Source organism: Cavia porcellus, unplaced genomic scaffold (genome assembly GCF_034190915.1).
Source record: "Cavia porcellus strain 051 isolate PalLab524CR breed Dunkin Hartley unplaced genomic scaffold, mCavPor4.1 scaffold_19, whole genome shotgun sequence".
NCBI lineage: Eukaryota > Metazoa > Chordata > Mammalia > Rodentia > Caviidae > Cavia > Cavia porcellus.
In genome coordinates this window covers 37,190,568-37,210,324 of record NW_026947502.1, presented here as the reverse complement: position 1 = coordinate 37,210,324, position 19,757 = coordinate 37,190,568, and the positions used below count along the sequence as shown (strand labels likewise).

The window sequence follows — 19,757 nt, the reverse complement described above, 5'->3', positions numbered from 1 at the left end:
AGGTTCTTACACAGACTTAAAAATATAATTCTGGTACATCCTACAGCATGGATAAACCTTGAAAACATTATTCTTAGTTAACTAGAGTGGATCTAAAGGAAAAGATAGTGTACAATTCCACCTATATGAGGTAAATTCATGAAGACAGAATATGTCTTCCCAGTAGTTGGGAGGTGAAAGGAGCAGGGAGTTATTGTTTAACGAGCACAATGCTTCAGTTTGTAGTAGTGGTTGAATTCTGGAAATGTGATGGTTGCATCACATGAATGTGCCACTGAAATGTACGTTAACAATGATTAAAATGGTAAATTTCATGTTATGTGTATTTTGCCACAATAATTTTAAAAGTCCAAGCTTGGCTTCTTTCCATCTTTTTGTTCTGCTCTTTTCTTGTTTGATTTGTGTCAGGGCCGTGTGAGGCTCGACACCACCTCCAGATGGGACAGTGCTCAGGGTAATATGTGGAGGGGAGTGGAAAACTATTTCGTCACTGAGTTGTTGAATATTGTGTTCACCTGGCATATTAGCTGTCCTGTCTCTGGAGCAAAATGCTCAGTACCTGTAACAAAGTAGAACAGGTTTATTTGGTCCATGGTTTCAGTGCGTTCAGTCCTAATCAGCTGGCTCCAAGGCAGAAACATGGTAGAAGGGCCTGTTGGAGGACAGTTATTCATCCTGTGGAAGCCAGAAAAAGCAGAAAAAAGCACACACCCTTCCAAGTTGTACCCTCCGTGACCCACCACCTCCGACCAGGCTTCCCCGCCTACTAACACACCTAGCTATAGAACTCATCCACTGATGAGCTTAGCACCCCATGATCCAATCACATTTCAAATACATAAGAATTTGGGGGACTTCTTAGACCTAAGCATAACACATGATGATAAAGAATTATCTGATCCCCAGTTGACTTTATTATTATTTAATTTTTTTCTACCTATCCGCAGCGTGGACTCCTCCCACCAGCTGTGCCCTCTCATACCATGTACACCACTGCTGCAGAATCTCACTGCCTGGATTTGAATCCCACCTCATTCCTCTCTATAGCACACACAAAGTTGACACCCAAACTTCCTGCGTCTTAGCATTCTTATCTAAAATAAAGACAATGAGGCTTCCTTGGAAGGGTTAGTTTTAGGATTCAGTGAGGTAGTTCCTCACACATATCTATGTGGCTAGCATTATTATTGGGGTTTAGACACATTTCATCTGCAATTGGGGGTTGGGAAGGAGCCAAGTGCAGGTGTGTATTTGATCATAACCCTATTCTTAGAACTCTTGCAACATGTAGGGAATACATCAGAGAGAGAAAGATGCCAGCCTGGTTTCCAGCTACAGTGCAACTCACAGTGGACACTGAAGACAGAGAAGTGTGTAAGCAGTTAATTCACTGTGGGCGTGGGTGAGGAGGGAAGTGGTAGCAGGGAGGATGCAAGAGCATGGCCCTCTCCCTCTGACAAGTTGGGTCATAACCTAGAAAAGCAGGAAATGCCATCTGGTAGTGCCCACTTTGAAACCACTTTAGTGGAACAGTGGTTTTTGTGGACTTTCTGTTACACTTGAGTTCAGGCAAGAGGGTATGATTTTGCCTGTTTATGGGCCAACAACTCCCAGATTATTGTGCCTCATTTGGGATGAGGTTAAAGCTTGGCCTCTTCTCCTTGAGCTGAGCAACGAAAGAGAAATTTGGGTGTGCTTTCTCCTTCTTTTGCATATCACTTGCTTTCTACCTCGAATCCAACAGGTTGTTTGCTGGAGTTAATCCTTGTCCGGGCAATTCAGGCCTGTTTTGTACCTCAGTACCAGTCCCTTAGTTGGCCTGCAGCAGATCAGTTTTACTGCCTAGGGTGTGATGCCACTAACCATAGAAATGTCCTTGGGCTTTTGCACCCACTGCAACTCATTCCTGAACTCCACGACTTGCTGAGTATGGTAGCTATTTACTACATTTTTGGAGGGAGGTTTGTGCAAGCCCCCTGTCTGCCCAGGACCCTGCACACCAGAGGTCAAAGGGAGGTTCACAGCCACATTGCTGGAGGATTCAAGTTGAGGCTGTGGTGTTGTGGGATGTAGAATGGCTCAGACGCTTTACCTATGCAACTTGTGGGTTAAAAAATAATAACACATAGATAAAGCTCCAGGTGGAGAAAGAAATGAACATCATGCTGTCGAGGTGGGCTGTTTTCAACTTCGGGTTCAGTTTGAGGATGGTAGGAGGCACAGCTGCCCCGAGGCCGGGTCCAGCTGTTGCCAGGCTGTGTCTCTGTGGTAGGGTTCAGGGTGTCTGTCTCGGCGATCTCACGCCTTTGTGACTGTCTTCCTTATGCGACCATACCTTCCCTGTGGGTAGCTGGCAGTGAAAGGAGAACATTTTAGAAAGTGGCCAAGTACCCAATGAAATGAACCTACAGCAGCTGGACAGTGATGCCCTTAAGCTAACGACTAAAAGGCAACCTAGGAAAACCAGCACTGTTGTCCATGAATCTGTGTCTCTTATGGGACCCAAATGGAAAGATTTAATCAATGTTAAACATGTAGTGGCTGAATAAGAACAACATTCATATATGTGTATGTATAATTTAAAATTATACTTAGCAATCTTCATTATCAAGACCTTAAGTTTGAAATGGGATGAGTCATATTTGTTAAATATCACTAATTAATAACTCAGTGCATGAAAATTACTTGACAAAACCTCAATAGCTTAGCTTGGAAAAAATTATAGGATGGTTGCCCTCCCTTCTCCTTTGCCAGTGTGCTGGCTTCACAGCTCTTTACTCCTCCATCTGCCCTCTTCAAATCTCCTTTTCCTTCTGGCATGGTTAAGAATTGCTTTGTAGAAATCTGCCACTTATCTGGTGTGGGATTCCTCCCGTTCTCTTCAAATAGAGTTCTGAGTCATTTTACTCTATGGTAAATAAATAAGGATGAAAGTTTTTTATTAGCAAATAACAGGACTCTGCACTAAAGTAGTTTTATAATGTAATTAAGAATGTTTCTTCCAGCTATTTATTCCATACTTCAGATTTTATGCAAAGAAAACTCTACAAACTTGCACTCCCCAAGGGATTTCCATGGTTATATTACAGAATACACAAAATCAGCTTTGTAGATTTCTGTATATGCATACTTATAAATAACATCATGTCACTAAAATGTTCTAAGATTAGGTTTGGTGATGGTTGTCAAACTCTGCAAATGTATTACAAACCACCAAGTTACATAATAAATGTTATGTTTAAAAAAATGGAGAACCTAGAAAGGCACACAAGCAAAAGCAACAACAAAATGCTACAATGTTGAAAACACAATTTGATGGTTACTAGTAATGTTTAAGATATCTGTAGCTTAGCTTATGAAATCTGTAACTCTGCCCTGGATTTGTACCTGGAGAATAATTACTCAAAGAAACACATGTGAGAAGGATGTACATTTGCAGTATTTGCATAATAGTGAAAAAATGAAAACAACCCAAATTTCCATCAGCAGGAGAATACAGAAATATATTATGGTAGGTTCTTACAATCAAATAAAATATTTAAATATCAATGTTATATATATGAACATGCATAAATCTCAAAAAGAGAATCTCAGAGAGGTAAGTTATAAAATGTTACAGACAATCTGTTACCATTTATATAAAGTTAAAAACATGTAAAACAGCAATATATATTTAGGGGCACTGAAGACTGAACTCAAGGCCTTTGCACTGAGCTACATCTTTAGCACTTTTATATTCTAGCTTTTGAGGCACGGTCTTGCTAATTTGCTTCACTGTGACTTGAACTTGCTACCCTCATTCTTAGCCTCTTAAGTGCTGGAGGTACAGGTATGTGCCACCACACCTGGCTAGCACTGTATTGGTGGTGCGCTGTTATTTACTATACTTTTCTGTACATTCTTAATGATTCTTAAATTAGTATGCATTTGTGGTCATGTTAAGTGCTTACATATGCAGTAATTTGAAGAATGAAAAAGGAGGAAGATTGTTAACAGATAAATTAGAGAAATATATGCTGCTAATAATAAATCTCCTTGTTTTTACCTACTGTGTCAGGCACTTAATTTACACACTTCAATATTTCCCAAATTGTTACACAGCTAGTCTTACCATATTCAGCATTGTTCCCAAGAGGCTAAAGCTAAAGACTGTAGTAAGTTTATGCTCATAAGCTGGTAGATGATAGAGTCATGGAAATATGCAGCAGCCTGGCCTCCAAACCTGCTTGGCTTTGGGCTCTGTAATTCTGGTTCTCAAGAGTCATTCTGTTTTACCAGTGGTAGAGAAGCTTCAAAGAGGCTAGCAAAGTAGCACAAAGAAAAAAACCATAGCAATTTCTAAATGGGAACAAGAAACAGAATGATGAGGATGCCCTAATTTGAGTCTTCTCTGTCTAGTAGGAGTAAATCATGACCAGGAATTAGGAGCTATGTGTCCTCTTTCCACTGTGCTGCTGCCTAACTAACTTCCAGTTTTCAATTTCTTCTCCAGAAGATTCAAAGTGAAAAGCTTTTGAACTGTCTGATTATTTCTGAGATTTAAGAACGAAAGTCTTTGTCAATTTTAAACTGCTTTCCTTCTTTTGTTGGTCTTTCTTCATGTTAGCTTTTGAATAAGCATTATCCGATACTTTTCTTTCATAAACTCATGACTCTTAGAAATAGCTATCTCATTAACAAGAAGTTCTCTCAGCATTCTATGCGTGTCTGCAGGAAAGCAGGATGATAGCATCATTTAGCTGTGAACAAGAATACCTGGTATTCGATGACACTTGGTATTAGTGTTGGGCACAATTATAATGTAAAAATGCTTGTGTAAAGTAGCAGACTTATAGTTATTTCATGATCAGTTAGAGGTCTCTGGCCAAGTTGCTGTTCTGCTGTTTCTGCTAAATTCAGCTGACCTTGACAGTGTCTATAGCCCAGCTGCATACCTCGGATGAGCACTACGTTAAGAGTAACTGTCTGCATCTTAAGGCACCCTGCGCTGATTCAAGGACACCCTACCTGTGCTCATTCAGTAAAGACCCTCTCTCCGGAACATTTCTATATTATGGTAATGCCCTTAATGTGCTTACTCTGTAAGGCCCCCTCCCCGTGTTTCCAGACTGTTCTATTGTTTCAAGACTAGCTTTTCTGTCAATATAACTCAATGTATGTATCCAATCATGTAACATTTTGTCCCTTGCTCTGTACCTCCCACTTCTAAATTCTTTATAGCCTGAACTCCTCCCTAATTCAGGGCTGTTGCTTTTGTGGAATTATCCCATGACAGTCTGCTGGCATAAAGATTAGATGTTGCCTTCTTATCTCCTCAGCGCAGAGTCTGCCCTTCAGCAGGGTTTGGCTCTGGCTTGGGAACTTTCACGCAACATTACAAGTCACTTTGCACTCCTGTTTTGTTTATGTTGTTTCTTAGTATAAGCTGATACATAGGTTAAATGGAACAGAGCTTTGTTTCTGAGGGAGGTAGAAAATGAGGGGTACAAGATAAGTAGAACTAATATATATTTTTAGGAACATTGATATTGTGTAGCTCTTGTAGCTATATAATTATGTAGGCATTTGTGTGTGTGTGTTGTTTTCACAACAGTGATCAGCAATATTGGCAACATTAATTAAAGGAAGCAAGTAAGATATCCACATTCCCTGTGATTTGAGTTTTAGGATGAGATTGATTTAGCGAAACGTTTTTTCATGTTATGATCATACTATGTGAAAAACCATGACAATGTAGAATGCCATGTATTTTGATGAGAGGATAACCTGTGTGGCTATATTATCTAGACTCAACCTGAGTTCTACCATGTATACATTGGATAACTTTGGAAAACTTAGTTAACCTGTCCATGCTCCAGTTGCCTCATTTGTAAAGTGCAAATCATCATAATTATGATTAGAGACTGTGGTAGCTCAGACCCTGGAATAAAATCCAAGGAAGCAAGAAATTAAGAAATTTGGAGCAAAGGCTTTATTTTAGGCCAGGCCTGGCCACGCAGCCTCTGGTAGTCAATATGGAAGACTACGCGCCTAACAGCTAAAGGGCAGGGTTTTTATCCTGTAAAACTGCAAACAGCTGCTGGTCTCACAATGCAAGGAGGAGGAGTGGGTTTGTGGCGCACTACAGAACAGGAACACGGCAATAACATTTCTTGGGAAGAGCAAGGTACAGGTAAGGGTTGGGCTAACAAGTAAGTTTAGATTAGGCAAATGTCATGGTTTATGTCTGTGGCCCCCAGACCTCATGAGTTTGTATTGTTCATTTGTGATGGTTCATTGTATAGTGCTTGGATTGATGGTGTCAGTGCTCCACCCACAAAGGGGTGGAGCCAGGATGTGATGTAATGGCAGGAAGAAGGTGTGTCTTGCTCTTTGCTGGTTCCTGCTTGCTGTTTGCAGCCACCATGAACTGCGGCCCAGCCATGCCCGCCTGCCTTGGAGCCAACTGAGTGTGGACTGAAACCTCCAAAAACTATAAGAAATAACCTTTCCTTTCTCAACTTGGGCTTCAGGTATTTTGTCTCAGCAACAAGTAAAAAGTAACTAAGACAGCAAACATCCTCTAGGGGAAGGCACATCCTGCAAACAAGCAAGTTTCCCTGCCAACAAGCAAGTTTAGATTAGGAAGACATCCTGTTCTGCTCTTAGAGTTACCTTTGATCTTTTTCTTGCCTCCGAGGAGACTTACGAGGGTTTTTTTATATATAGGTTATAACATTCCCCACTGATTTTAGTTAGTGAGTCAAATCATTGACTCATCTGTTTATAACCTTGTGTGCATCTTTAAAATCTTAAGCTTTTAAGATCTTTGACATAGTTTATCAACTTGTTTACAATATAAGGCCCAATAGGAGGATTAACAAATATCTTGCAGCTGTCATTATTAAAGCTGTTAACTATAAGGCAAAAGAAAACCAACATTTAAATTTACTCTATTTTATCATATAACAATTTTTTAAAGTCAGACAGAGGCCTCCTTGGGGTCTCTACAAGGAAGAACACAAGATAATCAGTTACATTTGACAATTTTAAGCTTTAAAGAGTCCTTGGAGGGAACGACAGTCCACTTATCTGCAGGCTGATCGTCTTTGGAAGCCAGGAGCTGCTTGCAGTGGGAATGATGAATCCAGGCAGGCTTTTCGGCTACTTTGATAGTCTATTGTGGCTCATGGTGATGCTTCTTGATAAGGACCGGTGTCCAGGCTCCACAGCAGGGTGTTTGTCCTCACAGTGGGCAGCCACCGAAATAACCGGTGGATGGAAGTCCGAACTGGCTGAAAAGTCTAGGGGGGACTTAATAAGATCTTGTTTAGCCAAATCAGCTAATTTTTCTTTAGAAATCTTAAGGATAAGAGGAAGAGGTCTCCCATATAAAGCCTCAAAAGGGGAAATAAAAGAGCAAAAGGAAAGGAGACTCACCCAGTTCTCGCCAGTTTTTAAGGCCATTAGTAATTATTGTCTTTAAAATCTTTTTTACTTGTCCTGAACTTTGAGGCTGGTAAGCACAATGGAGTTTCCAATTGATCTGCAAAGCTTAGGTTAGTTTTTGAGTTATCTGGGCTATAAAAGCTGGGCCATTGTCGGACCCCATGGATAAAAGGGAGGCCAAATCAGGGAAACTGTTATCAGGGCTGACTCAGACTCAGTAGGTAAAGTTTTAATCCATCTATCATTATTTATAAAGACTTATTATTTTTTGAAGTCTAGGCTTAATGTTTTCTAGGCATAGTCTCATGTAGCGAGTGGTTTTTATTTGTTGCAGTTGTTTTGGGTTCACCAATTGGCACTGAGGGCATCTGAGGCTCACAGACTGGGCTAGCTTCAATATTAACCCCCAGGGATCGCTCAGAAGTTGAGCTGTCGGATGCAAGTGTTTTCAAGTGCAAATAGGCTCTGACAAAGTAGGTGGGATCAACAGTAAGGTCAGAGCTATCTCAATCCTCACTGATTTTGTGGCTGCCTTTTGGGTGGAGGCGTCTGCCAAATTATTTTTTGTATAACAAGGTCATCTCCTGCCCAATGGGCTATACAGCGGATAATAGCCACTCTCCTTGGCATCCAGATGGCAGCCAACAAGTTTAAAATTTGGGGAGCATTTTTTATCTTACTCCTGGCTGAGGTTAAGAGACCCCACTCTTGACAGATGGCTCCATGCACATGTACAGTAGCAAAAGCATATCTACTGTCAGTATAGATATTTACTTTTTTCCTGGTGGCTAACTTTAATGCTTTGGTCAAAGCAATGAGCTCAGCCTTTTGGGCTGAGGTACCAAGCTCTAACTGCTTTACCCAGACTACCTCTTTTTCAGTAGTCACTGCCCCTCAGGTGACTCGTTTGCCATCCTGGATGAAACTGCTCCCATCGGTGAAGTAGTTATCAGCATTCCCCAAAGGCTGGTCAGTAAGGTCAGCCCGTAGATTCTGTTGCGTTTCTAGGAGATCAGCACACTCTTGGAGAGGCACACTCTGAACTTCAGGGTCATTGTCAGGCATAAGGGTGGCTGGGTTTTCAAGGCTGAAGAGGCCTTGAAAACCACTGACTTTGGGTCTAGGAGCAGGGCTTGATAGTGCAGAATTCTGGCACTGAAAGCCACTTTTCAGGAGGGGTTTTGATAAGAGTCTCTAAACTGTGGGAGGTCACCACAGAAATCTTTTGTCCAAAAGTGAGTTTCTTAGCCTCTTTCAGTAACATTGCCACAGCAGCTAGCATTCTCAGGCAGGGGGCCATCCTCTTGTCACTGGATCAAGTCTTTTGAAGAGGTAGGCTATAGGCCTCTTCCAAGGGCCAATGTCCTGGGTTAGGACTCCTTTGGCAATGCTCCTGAGTCCATCTATGAACAAAATGAATGGCTTGGTAATATCAGGGAGTCCCAGGGCTGGGGCCTCTGTCAAGGCCCGCTTGAGCTGCTAGGAGGCCTATTCACATTTATCAATCCAGTTCAGTGAATTTTGAGTGTCTCCCTTAATGGAATCATATGAGGATGAGCTGTTTCAGTAAAATTTAGAATTCATAGCCTACAGTATCCAACCACCCCCAGAAACTCCTGTACTTTTTTTTTTTTTTTTTTTTTTTTTTTAGTTTTTCTCTCATAGAGCAATTCTAACACCTTGGTTATCTTCCTGTTGGTAGCTTCTTGTAAATTCTCTCTGTTCTCAAAGACCTTTTGTGCTATCTCTATTAACTGGCTGAGGGGCATTCCCTCAAATCTCTCAAACTTTTGCAATTTTTGTCTAATGTCTGGGCCCACTGAGTTACAAAGGCAACATTGGCTCTTGCATTTTAGGTGCTACCAGTGTATGAATGTGATAGGCCTCTTGCAATCTTTTCAGAAAACCCTGAGGGAAACTTATTAGCCAATTGTCTCATCTTTGCTATCTTGGGCAAATTGGTGGGTTTTCTGGGGTGCCCTAATGGCTACTGAGAACAACTGGTGATATTGGGGAACCTCCTTACCTCTGGTTATTCAGTTGGGATGGGACAAAAGGAAAACATGGTTCTGGCATTCCAGATCAGAGAGCAGGCTTCATCTGGATGGCATACTGCTTTTTGTCCTAGGGTGCCACATGGCAGGCCATCATTTTACTGAAATTACATGCTTAACAAAAAAGGGCTTCAGTCTGCCCTCCCCCTTTTGGAGTATCATCTCATTTTAATGGAAACATTTTGCAGTAAATGTTCACCAATCTTATGAATAAATCTACCAAAAACTGATCTAATACTGTCAAATTTTTAACACATTTACTTCTTTTGAAACCTGTTATTTGCAGTACTACATAACCAAGACAAAATTTATATCTCCTCGAGCTTTCTACAACTTACTATATACCCTCAAGTTGAGCTTTTCCTATCTTCTTTCACATTCTGGCACAGCCAGACATTTTTACTTGAAGACAAAACCACTTTCTTTGTCCCTCTTTTTTTTACTTATTACCAGTCAATTACCTTCCCTCTCACTTTTCAGACAACATTAAAACTTTCAACAAAACCCTTGAAGTGATTTTCTTTCAGTAGTCTAAAATATATTGAATCATTTCATGTGTTTTCACCACCTTAAAATGCCACACTTTAAAAACTGTAATTTTCTTAACTGGCTCAAAAACAGTATGGCTTGGTTTCACTTGGTAAAGTTAATATGATTTTTAAATATATATATATATATACACACACACACACACACACACACACATTTTAATCAGAAAGAAAAATACGTTTTTAAAAAAAGGCATGCCGAGGTTGCAAGTAATTACAAATGGGCCGAAGCCTCAAATGGGCCAGAGCCACACAAACAGGCCAAAGCCCCAAATAGGCCGAAGCCCAAACAAAGTTATGAATGGGCCCCAAAAGCCCTAAAATACAAAAGGGGGGAAAAGGCCCCCAGAAGCTGTCTCATTTTATCTGCAGTTACAAATGTGTACACTCAGATTATAAACAGGCAAAAAAAAAAAAAAAAAAAAAAAACCCAAATACTTACAGATGTTAGACAATAATCAAGTCTCTTGGTTTCCGGGGATCGGGAACCTGCCAAAGGGGGCAGAGTGCTGACGCTGCCATGGTGGAGTCAGGTGAATTTGGCCGTGGTCTGCTTCAGGTCCAGATTGGACTGCGAGGGGGGAGGTGTTGGGTGAAGGGTTTCTAAGAGGGGAATATAGGGGAGGGAAGAGGACATCTTCCAGGGGGTCCTCCACTGATGGTAAAACTGGCACAGAGGGTTGGAAGTCGGGCACAGGTGATTTTGGTTTTGTTTTTAATGTTGCTATCACCTCCGCTGATGGACAGCCTGGGCAGTACCCATGTCACAGGATCCAGTCGGGGAGCCAGACGCCATTTGTCGCTATTGGCCACTCCTGAGAAGCAAAAATAATTAGTCTTCCTTTGAAAACAGGCTCCCTGTAGCCCTCAGCCCACCTCTCAAATTCTTTGAAGTGATCAAGCACAAGGCTAAGGGGCATGCTGGATTTAGATTCAGTTTGCCCCATGGCTGGCAGAGATGTCAGTTCTTCTCCTGGGAGAATCTAAGAGACAGAGATAAGATTAGGAGGAAGAGATAGAATAACAATGAGATGAAAATAATGGTCTAAATCCCTTTGTCCATTTTGGGCTCATAGAAGGGGTTCCTAGGAGAGAATGTTTTGTTAGATTTGGGTAAACATAAGGACAACAGTTAGACCAAATAGACACACAGACAGACATACAAAACAAGACAAGCTGCAGCAGAAATGGCCTTTGCTCAAAAAAATTGGTCAAATTTTGGGATCTGGAGGAATTAAGATACAGACAGTTGCCTATTTTTTCTTCTTCAAAACCAAATGATGCTAAAGTTACCTTCTCATAAATTTTCCTAAAGCCAAGGGACAACCCGTCTGCCACTTAAGAGTAAACATATCTCTTTTAACTTTTAGAGGAGAAAGAAAGAAAATAACACTGTAAAGACAAGCTCTCTGTTGTAGTGGACCTTACCCATACTGCCTCCTAGTCCTCGTAGTCCTCAGTGTCTAGTCGCTGGAGCACAGCCAAGAAAGAGATCAAGGATTGTGCCACACAGGGATGGTAACATAAGGTTATGTAATGACGGACCCAATACTTTGGGTTCCAATAGTTTTTTTCATTGAATTTCATATTTGCTAAAGAATCAATAGGCTTCCAGTCCTTCATTCACTGGCCAGTCTAATCTCCATTGCTAGCAAACAATGGGAAGGAGAAGAGGGAAACTCTAGACCTGGTTTCACCTGCCAGGGAAATTTTAGCACTGGTTAATTCTCTACTTCATGACTGGCATGGGAAGTAGAAAGTCCAGACTCCCTAACAATTGGAGATTTTGGGGGAAAAAATAGGACCTGGTTATTAACCTCTTGCTGAGATATTTCTTTTATTCTTCTTTGGATTGCCTTATTAAAAGTCAAGCTAGGTTTTCTCATTTTGTTTTGTTGTAATTCCAAGGACCTCCCTCAGTATAATTTAGTTTTAGTTAACTTTTATAACTGATACTGCATTCAAAATTCAAAGGGTAGAATGAAATGAGATACTTTTTATTCTCAAAGCCAACTGTTACCAGTTTCTTATATGTTCTTCTGAAGAAAGTTTGTCTGTATAGTTAACCCTTCATGTTCACACGTTCTGCCTCTGTGGAGTTCAATAAATGCAGACCGAAAATATTTTAACCCTAACCTAACCCTTTTAAAAATTGCATCTGTACTGAGTATGTGCAGACATTTCTTATCATTATCTTTTAAATAATAGAGTAAAAGAAGGTAGTTATATAGGATTCACGTTATAATAAGTATTACAAATAACCTAGAAGTGATTTAGTGTAGCAGGAAGATGGAAGTCCAGAAGGAGACTTGCTGGGTGAGTGAATATTTGTATGTGAAAATTTTATACTTACTCTACAAAATTGCATCAGTTACATTCCTGCTAGCATAGCAGTGCTTATTTGCCCAGATCCCGTTAATAATATGTCACCAAATTATTTTATCTTTGCTAATATAAACAGGATCTTGCTATGAAGTTCAGTCTGGTCCCTCACCATAAAACCCAGGCTGGCCCAAGTAATCCTCCTGTGTAGAGATTCCTTTTCATCCTTATCACAGTGTAAGAAGTTTATATTTGTAATCCCATGGAAACGTCATTGCAATTCTAGTCAGTTAATTGCAAACATTATTGCAATTCTAGTCAGTTAATTACAATCTACCACTTCCAATGCAAACCATGGTGACAATAAAGGCACTATGACATATTTATAATTATGGGAGGCGAAGGGTTCCTAAGTCTGGCCAGAAAGAGGACTCAACAGAATGATGGCTTTGATTCAAGGCTTAACCCAGATTTTATTAATTCATGAAGAAGGAAGTGGCCTGAGGCTGAGTGACTATGAGAATGGCGGGAGATACGTGAGTACTGTGAGCAGGTATAGCTAGCTAAGAGCACTAAAAGTTCCTCTGCGATATGCAGAGAAATATGCAGAAAGACCAATCTGCATAACACAACTGAGGTAGTGTTTAATGTTTTGGCTCTGGTGCTTTAGATTCTGATGTGCAAACTTTTCCACCCCAGGAAGTTACAGCCCTTTATCTCAAAAGGCTCGACCCAGTAGACAGCCCTAGTGGCTCTGTCAGTCCCACCCAGCTCAACCATGCTTATGGAGACCCTGGGGTGAGAAAACAACAACTGTCATCTAGCCTCAGGGATTATGCACGGGCACCTCAGCTAGCCCAATTTACATTACTTAGAGCCAAATAAAGGGAAAAGGAAATAGCTTAGCCAGCTCTGTACACATCAGTATTTGGAGATGAGGCCAGGTTTAGCTAAAATGGAGACAATTGTTCTTTATTCAAGGAAAGTGGTCCAGGTGATCCTCCACTCTTGCCTCAGCCTTCTGTGAACTTTTGTGATTTAAATTGTACATGTTTTTTCTCAGTTTAGGTTTTGATAAGACTCATAAGCAGATTTATTTTTCCATATAGATTTTTAAATTTTTAAGGGTAGAATTTATAACTTGTTTTTAATCTGGGCTTCATTCTCCCTACTTTTGTTTGTGCTCAGAAAGGATTTCCCCCATAAGAAGATTTATTTTAAATTATCGTGTGATTTTTTTCTTATACTCTTGTGATTTTATTATTCCCACAGTCATTCACTTATGCAGAATTTATTTTAGTGTAAACATGATATGTGGATCTAAACACATTCTGAATTCTCTAACAAATATCGTTATCAGCTGTATTTATATATCTATTTTGTATCTAATCTGAACTCTGTAGTCTTTTCTGTTAATATGTCAATTTATTCATGCATCATTATCATATGTTTTAATTACTGTAGCTTTATAATATCTGAGATAGTCCATCTTTATTATTCTTCATTCTCAGAATTTTGTTTTCTTCTATGTGCTTGTTTACTATTGCATAACTGTGGACTACTTGTATAATATATTAATATTACAATAGGCTTATAATGCTAAAAAATCATTTGTTACTTTTATTAGGAATGCACTGCGTTCATCACTTGGCTTAAAGAGACATGTTTTCTCCTTAAGTTCAAAGTCAGCCTGGGCTACATAGTGAATTCAAGACCTATCTCAAAAAAACAAAAATAAAGAGAGAAAGGAAATTGAATTTTTGTACATTATGTATACTTTGAAAAACTACAAGAAAACAATAAACCAGAATGCTAGTACTAGTCATTTATGAGGCTTGAACTGTGGGGCTCATTTTTTCTTTTGTGTTTTGTTATATTTTTATAGCATTTCTGTAAGAGGTAATGGACAGTAAAATTCTTGAAAGTTGTGTAGCATAACAGGAGTGTAACTGAAAAACATTTTCTGAATCAAGACAGCAAAGGAATCTCTGCACTAAGGACATCATGGGACTATGATATAGCACGTTTTCTTCATTGCTTGACCTATTTTTAGTTGGATATTCTGTTATGCATATGCATCTCAAACTTAGGAAGTCTTAGATGAACTAAATTAAATAATTATATAAAGTACTTCATATGATACTGGCATACAGTAAATGCTCAATAATAGAAATTATTATGATCTTGGCTAAAGTTTTCTAAGCATGACTTTTAGTTTGTAGCTTTTGATCATTAGTAAGGGACAAAGGATTATTTTCTTTCTGTTTAACTAGCAATTCCTAAATCTCTCAAGTCTAAGCATATAATGACAATTTGATCAACAATGACCAACATAAGATTTTCATGGACTGAAGCATTCATATTGCCTAGTGACACTATAGCTATCATTACTTAGTACAAACTTTACTCACATATTTTCTGTGATGTTGTAAACAATCCCACTGACCTAACAGTCATAAAAGTTTAGCACATGCAATTATGTACAGTATATTAATAATAAGGGCAGTAAATGACTATATTACAGGTTTTGTATGTATTACACTATAATTTGTTCGATATTTTGGAATATATTCCTCCTACTGACAAAAAGAAAAAGTTAACTGTAAAATAGCATGCTGTGCTGCTAGAAGAAGCCCTAGATATTTCATGTTCACTATGACTCTTGATTGCATGTCAAATGACTAACTCACACTATAGTAAAATCTATGATGTTTGTACAACAACAAAATTACCCAACAATACATTTCTCAGAACATATTCTTGCCATTAAGTGACACATGGCTGTCATATAAACCAAATAGTTGATGCTGTTTGACTTCCCAAGAAATTAAATATACTGGAAAGTAAAGCTGAGTTAGCACAGATACTGAACTATGAGATGAGCTACAGGATCAATCATCAATTTGTTCTCTAGATCCATTCAAGTTAGTCAAGCTTTATAACTTGCATTAGAAAATTATAGGTGCCTATATGAAGATTTTTCATTTTTGAAAATTAAAGTAACATAAAACTGACTACCAAGAACACACTTGTAGTGGAACAAGGTGATTTTATGAATCACTGAAGAATGGGACAACATTTATCAAGAAGGTCAGGAAGCATCTTAACGAAAGAGTGTCAGAAAGAACATGTTATAAGATTTGGATTTTGGTTGGTTAATTTAGGAACAGGTTTAAGGTGGTAAGGATTTGTTCTAGATTGGATGCCATAATAAATCACAAACCTATTGTTGTGTCTCTCAATAAATCTTGTTCACAAAAAGAGGAGGTTTAGGAGAAAGATACATAATACACCAAAGTCATAGGACTGATTTTTTGTTGTTATTGTTTTTCACGACCTCATGCTTGCACAGCAGGTGCTTAAGCCACTGAGCTAAATCCCCAGCCTTAGGACTGATACCATTATTCATAGATTTCACTCACACTTCACAGGCAGACAGTTGTACTAGGTTGCAGGCCATTCAAGTATAATTTTGACTGGTCCCAATGTCCACAGCTATCCCATGTGTAAAATACATATTTTCCTCTGAAAGCTGACAAGATCTTTTTCTTTCTTACCATAAGTTAACAGTTCAAATCTCTTCTAAATCTCATCAGCTCCAGAGTTCAAAATACTGTTAGCTAAGTCAGGGGGCCTTAAGACTCCTGAGTATGATTACGTTATGGTCACAATTCCTCTCTATTCATGGACCTGTGATACTAACAAGTCACCTGCTCACACTCTAGATAAACAGTAATGGAACAAGGATAAACGACAAGCATTTCCTTTCAAAAAGAAAGTACCAGCTGACCTGGGTGTGAGGGTCCATCCTCTAACTCCGCTGTGAAACTGAGGCAAGGGTTGTAAATTTGAGCCCAGCCTAGGCAATCTAGTGAGACCTGTCTCAAAATGAAATAGTAAATATGGGCTGGAGTTATAACTCAGGGTGAAAGCTCTGCGTGAAATATCCAACACTGAAAACATTTTTTCTCTGTGTTCTTGGATTTTCCCTCCCATGACCTTGGTTTTCTTTCTGCATGAAGACCACTGACAGTAATTCTTAGGATTCTGTCTACCATAGAAATGATTTTTTTGTGTAATCCACATTTGAGATATTTTAAGAGATGCATTAGAAATATATAGGAATACATGTTACAACTTAACGGCTCAAATGTTTAGAAAGATGATGAAATGATACTCCAATATCTTTTTTTGTTTTTGTTTTTTGTCTTTTTCCTTTTTACTGGTACCGGGGATCGAACTCACTACTGCCTGCTTGTAAGGCAGGCGCTTATGCTGCTGAGCTAAATCCCCAGCCCCCGATACTCCAATTTCCAAACATGATGATATTAACCACCATGTGTCAGATTATGAGTAAGTAATTTCCCCACCAGCGATGTTGTGCTCATCAATGATAACAACTCCTACAATAAGGAGAACCATTGGTAAGGATGATCTGAAGTGATCATCTCAGTAATGAAGTATGAAGAAAGCAAAGAACTAAGAGAAAGGGACCATCTGAGACTTGAAGCTTAGGACATGATCATGCTTCTAGTTCTGGTTAGGAGGGAATCATCAAGATTTCTAAGGAAGTAGAAGGATTAATATTGTTGGAACTGCAAGCCAAAAATAACAGTGTTAACAGAGTAAAAATGGACTACTAGATAAAAATTAGATGACATTGAACACAAAAATTACAGTGTTAATGTGGACAGTTTGTTCTTCATATATTAAGTAATGATCTTAGCCTTCTATCAACCCAAAATGTTCTCTGAGGCATTCCTGCATCTCTTAGTGTAGTCATGGGTTTGTGCTAATATAGTAATCATTTCTTGTCCAGCTTTACTGTGAACAAGGGCAAAGATGACAATAGTCTATTGTTTCAATTACTACACACTACATAGGGTTATGTGAAAATTCAGCCTGGAAGAGGAAAGAATCACTCAGATTTTGACAGCACAGATAGAATAAGAACCCTGAATTCTGGCCTTATGAGATAATTTAAGGGACATCATTTATTGAGTGATTCTTTTAAAGGCAGTGTGTTTTGTGTTTTATGCATGTTATCCCTTTAAGGTTTTAAGGTGATCCTTCAGCTGTAGGAACCTTCGGGTCTATTATTAGTCAGTGTCACTGTCTCTGTGGCAGTCTGCATATCCATAGTCTGCCCATTAAATTGAGATCACCTACTTATGTCTGTTGCCCAGACCACACTGGACATCATGAGGAGAGGGACTCTATTTCTGAGCCTACTACAAGCAGTACACTAGCACTGAGCTAAATTGTCTGTCTCTAAAGCCTAGACTATTATCATCTGGTTTGATGTGCCGTAGCCCTACGATTCTAAAAATGTGACAGAGGCAAAGTTAGGCCTGGAGGCAAGGAGAGGACAAGGTGTCAGCTTTGGGAGACATTTTAGAAATAACCTATGCTTTTGCTTCAGAAGAAATAGTTGTATGCTCAGTGAGCACTTCTTGAAGATGAGAAATGGAATTCCATGAACAGCACATATATACTGTTATAAAAAATCTTTCTTCCTTTTTCTTTTTCTCTTGTTCCAAGAACACACAGAAACTCGACAGTTATTGCTTGGTTTTCTTGTTTCTGGAACTACTGTTTGATACCACGTTACAGAAAAGCCCCCATGGAGCTCAAAGGCACAGGTGCTGTGAGAACAGACTAAGGGACCCAACCTAGTCTTTAGAGGCAATTGAATGGAAGGATGGATGTAGTGCAGTAAAGTAGGCATTAGCGAGGATGGTGTATGTGGGGGCAAGTGTTTGCCACAGAGGCAACAACAGTACCAATATGGCAGACAAGGAGACATGGAGGAAGAGGGCGGTGAGACTCAGGGATGGGCTGCAGGTGCAGGCAGATCCTGGAGGGGCTGGGATTTATATGAACATTTGTATCTTCCTGGGCACAGTGGGAAGCCAGAGAATTTAGAGAGCAACATGATATATAGAACTTTCTCTCAAGGTAGTTGAGTGGGAAATCAGTTTGAGGAAGAAAGGACAGTTGTAGGAGGGACACTAAGGAGATTACTGCCTCTGTCTAGAAGGTTTGGAGGCCAGACTCCAAATAATCTCCCCCTCTTTGCACTACTACTGCATTCCCACCAAGCTGTTTTTGTGTGGTGTGAAATGCATTTTATACCAATCACTAGTCTGGATATGATCGGAGAGCCAAAAGCTTTTTCTGGCCAAATTCTATCTCTTAGCTTGTTGGGTCCAGCTCTCTCTCCTTCTCATAAGTACACTAAGTTACTTGCTTACTTTTTGACAGGTCCTTAGAAAACGGTGCTTACTTCTGCCAAAACCACTCTTTCTCTCTATGTGGTACTCATTTCCTAGTTAACTGGCCCTCTTCTAGCTTTCTTACAAAATGTCCTTTCTCAGAGCAGCCCACTCTAATATAACAGGAGGCTTATTATACACTCCCCATAATCTTTCTGTTTCTTTTAGTGCTTACCTCACTTCATATATGTTATGATTATTTGTGTTCTATTTGCCAGGAATTTTTCTTTTTTTGTGCCGGAGATCGAACTCATGACCTCACGCTTACCAGACAGGTGCTTAAGCCACTGGGCTAAATCCCCAGCCCCTGTCAGGAATCTTTTGATAGCAATGAATGAAATCCAACTCAGTTTGGCCTAATAGGGAGGCCAAAAGTGGGGAAAGCCTGAAGTAGTGTATATAACTGAGAGGTTGGGACAGTGTTAGAACCACTCCTAACTCTAGGGAGAGTCGGTTAATTATTCTGGTGGTAAGCAACACAGTAATACTGACTGGCAATATTTGGCTCTTGATACGGCAGGATCTAGGAGTTCAAACAATGTCATCATTGTGTATGTCCTTCATTTTGATTTCTTTTTTTTTTTGTACCAGGGATTGAACTCATGACTGCATGCTTGCAAGGCAGACGCTTATGCCATTGAGCTAAATCCCCAGCCCCTGTATCTCCTTCATTTTGTGTTCACTTTGGTCTCTGGAGGACTTGGTCCTTGTTGTGCAACCCAACAGCTTCCAGTTTCTATTTTCCCAGCTTCAAATCCCCTTGGAAAAGATTCTCTGTATTGCCATGTCTACAGAAAGTCTCCAAGTTGTTTTCAAAAATAGGAATAGATTATAGAGAGTATTTCTATGTTGGGCAAAAGAAACCCAGAGTTAAGTAGTACGTAGCTTGAGCGTTGCTCCTCAGTGCCAGGGACCCAAGCTCCTTTAGTTCCTTCTCAGTTCATGGATCTCCTTTATGGCCCAGGAGGGCTGCCTCAGTTCCTGTGTAAGCAGTCAGCCGTTCAGCCAGACACGGAAGGAAAAAAACCACAATCTCTCCATTTAAAGGCATTTCTCTGAAATTGCACTTAAAACACTGTTTTTGTACCACTGGCTAAAACTTAGTTGCATCTAACTACAAAGAATAGTGT

The 19,757-nt window shown here is 39.7% G+C and overlaps 1 long non-coding RNA gene across 1 annotated transcript in view; it reads right to left on the bottom strand.

Annotated features, from left to right (window-relative positions):
* Positions 1–3,476: 3,476 nt before the first annotated feature.
* Positions 3,477–19,757, bottom strand: part of LOC134471640 (uncharacterized) — a 36,118-nt gene continuing 19,837 nt past the window's right edge. Inside the window, exons 2-4 of the long non-coding RNA XR_010041148.1 lie at positions 10,473–10,845; positions 9,455–9,552; positions 3,477–8,831 (exon numbers count right to left, since the gene is read on the bottom strand). This is a non-coding gene — a long non-coding RNA (uncharacterized LOC134471640). The remainder of the gene's footprint in view (positions 8,832–9,454; positions 9,553–10,472; positions 10,846–19,757) is intronic.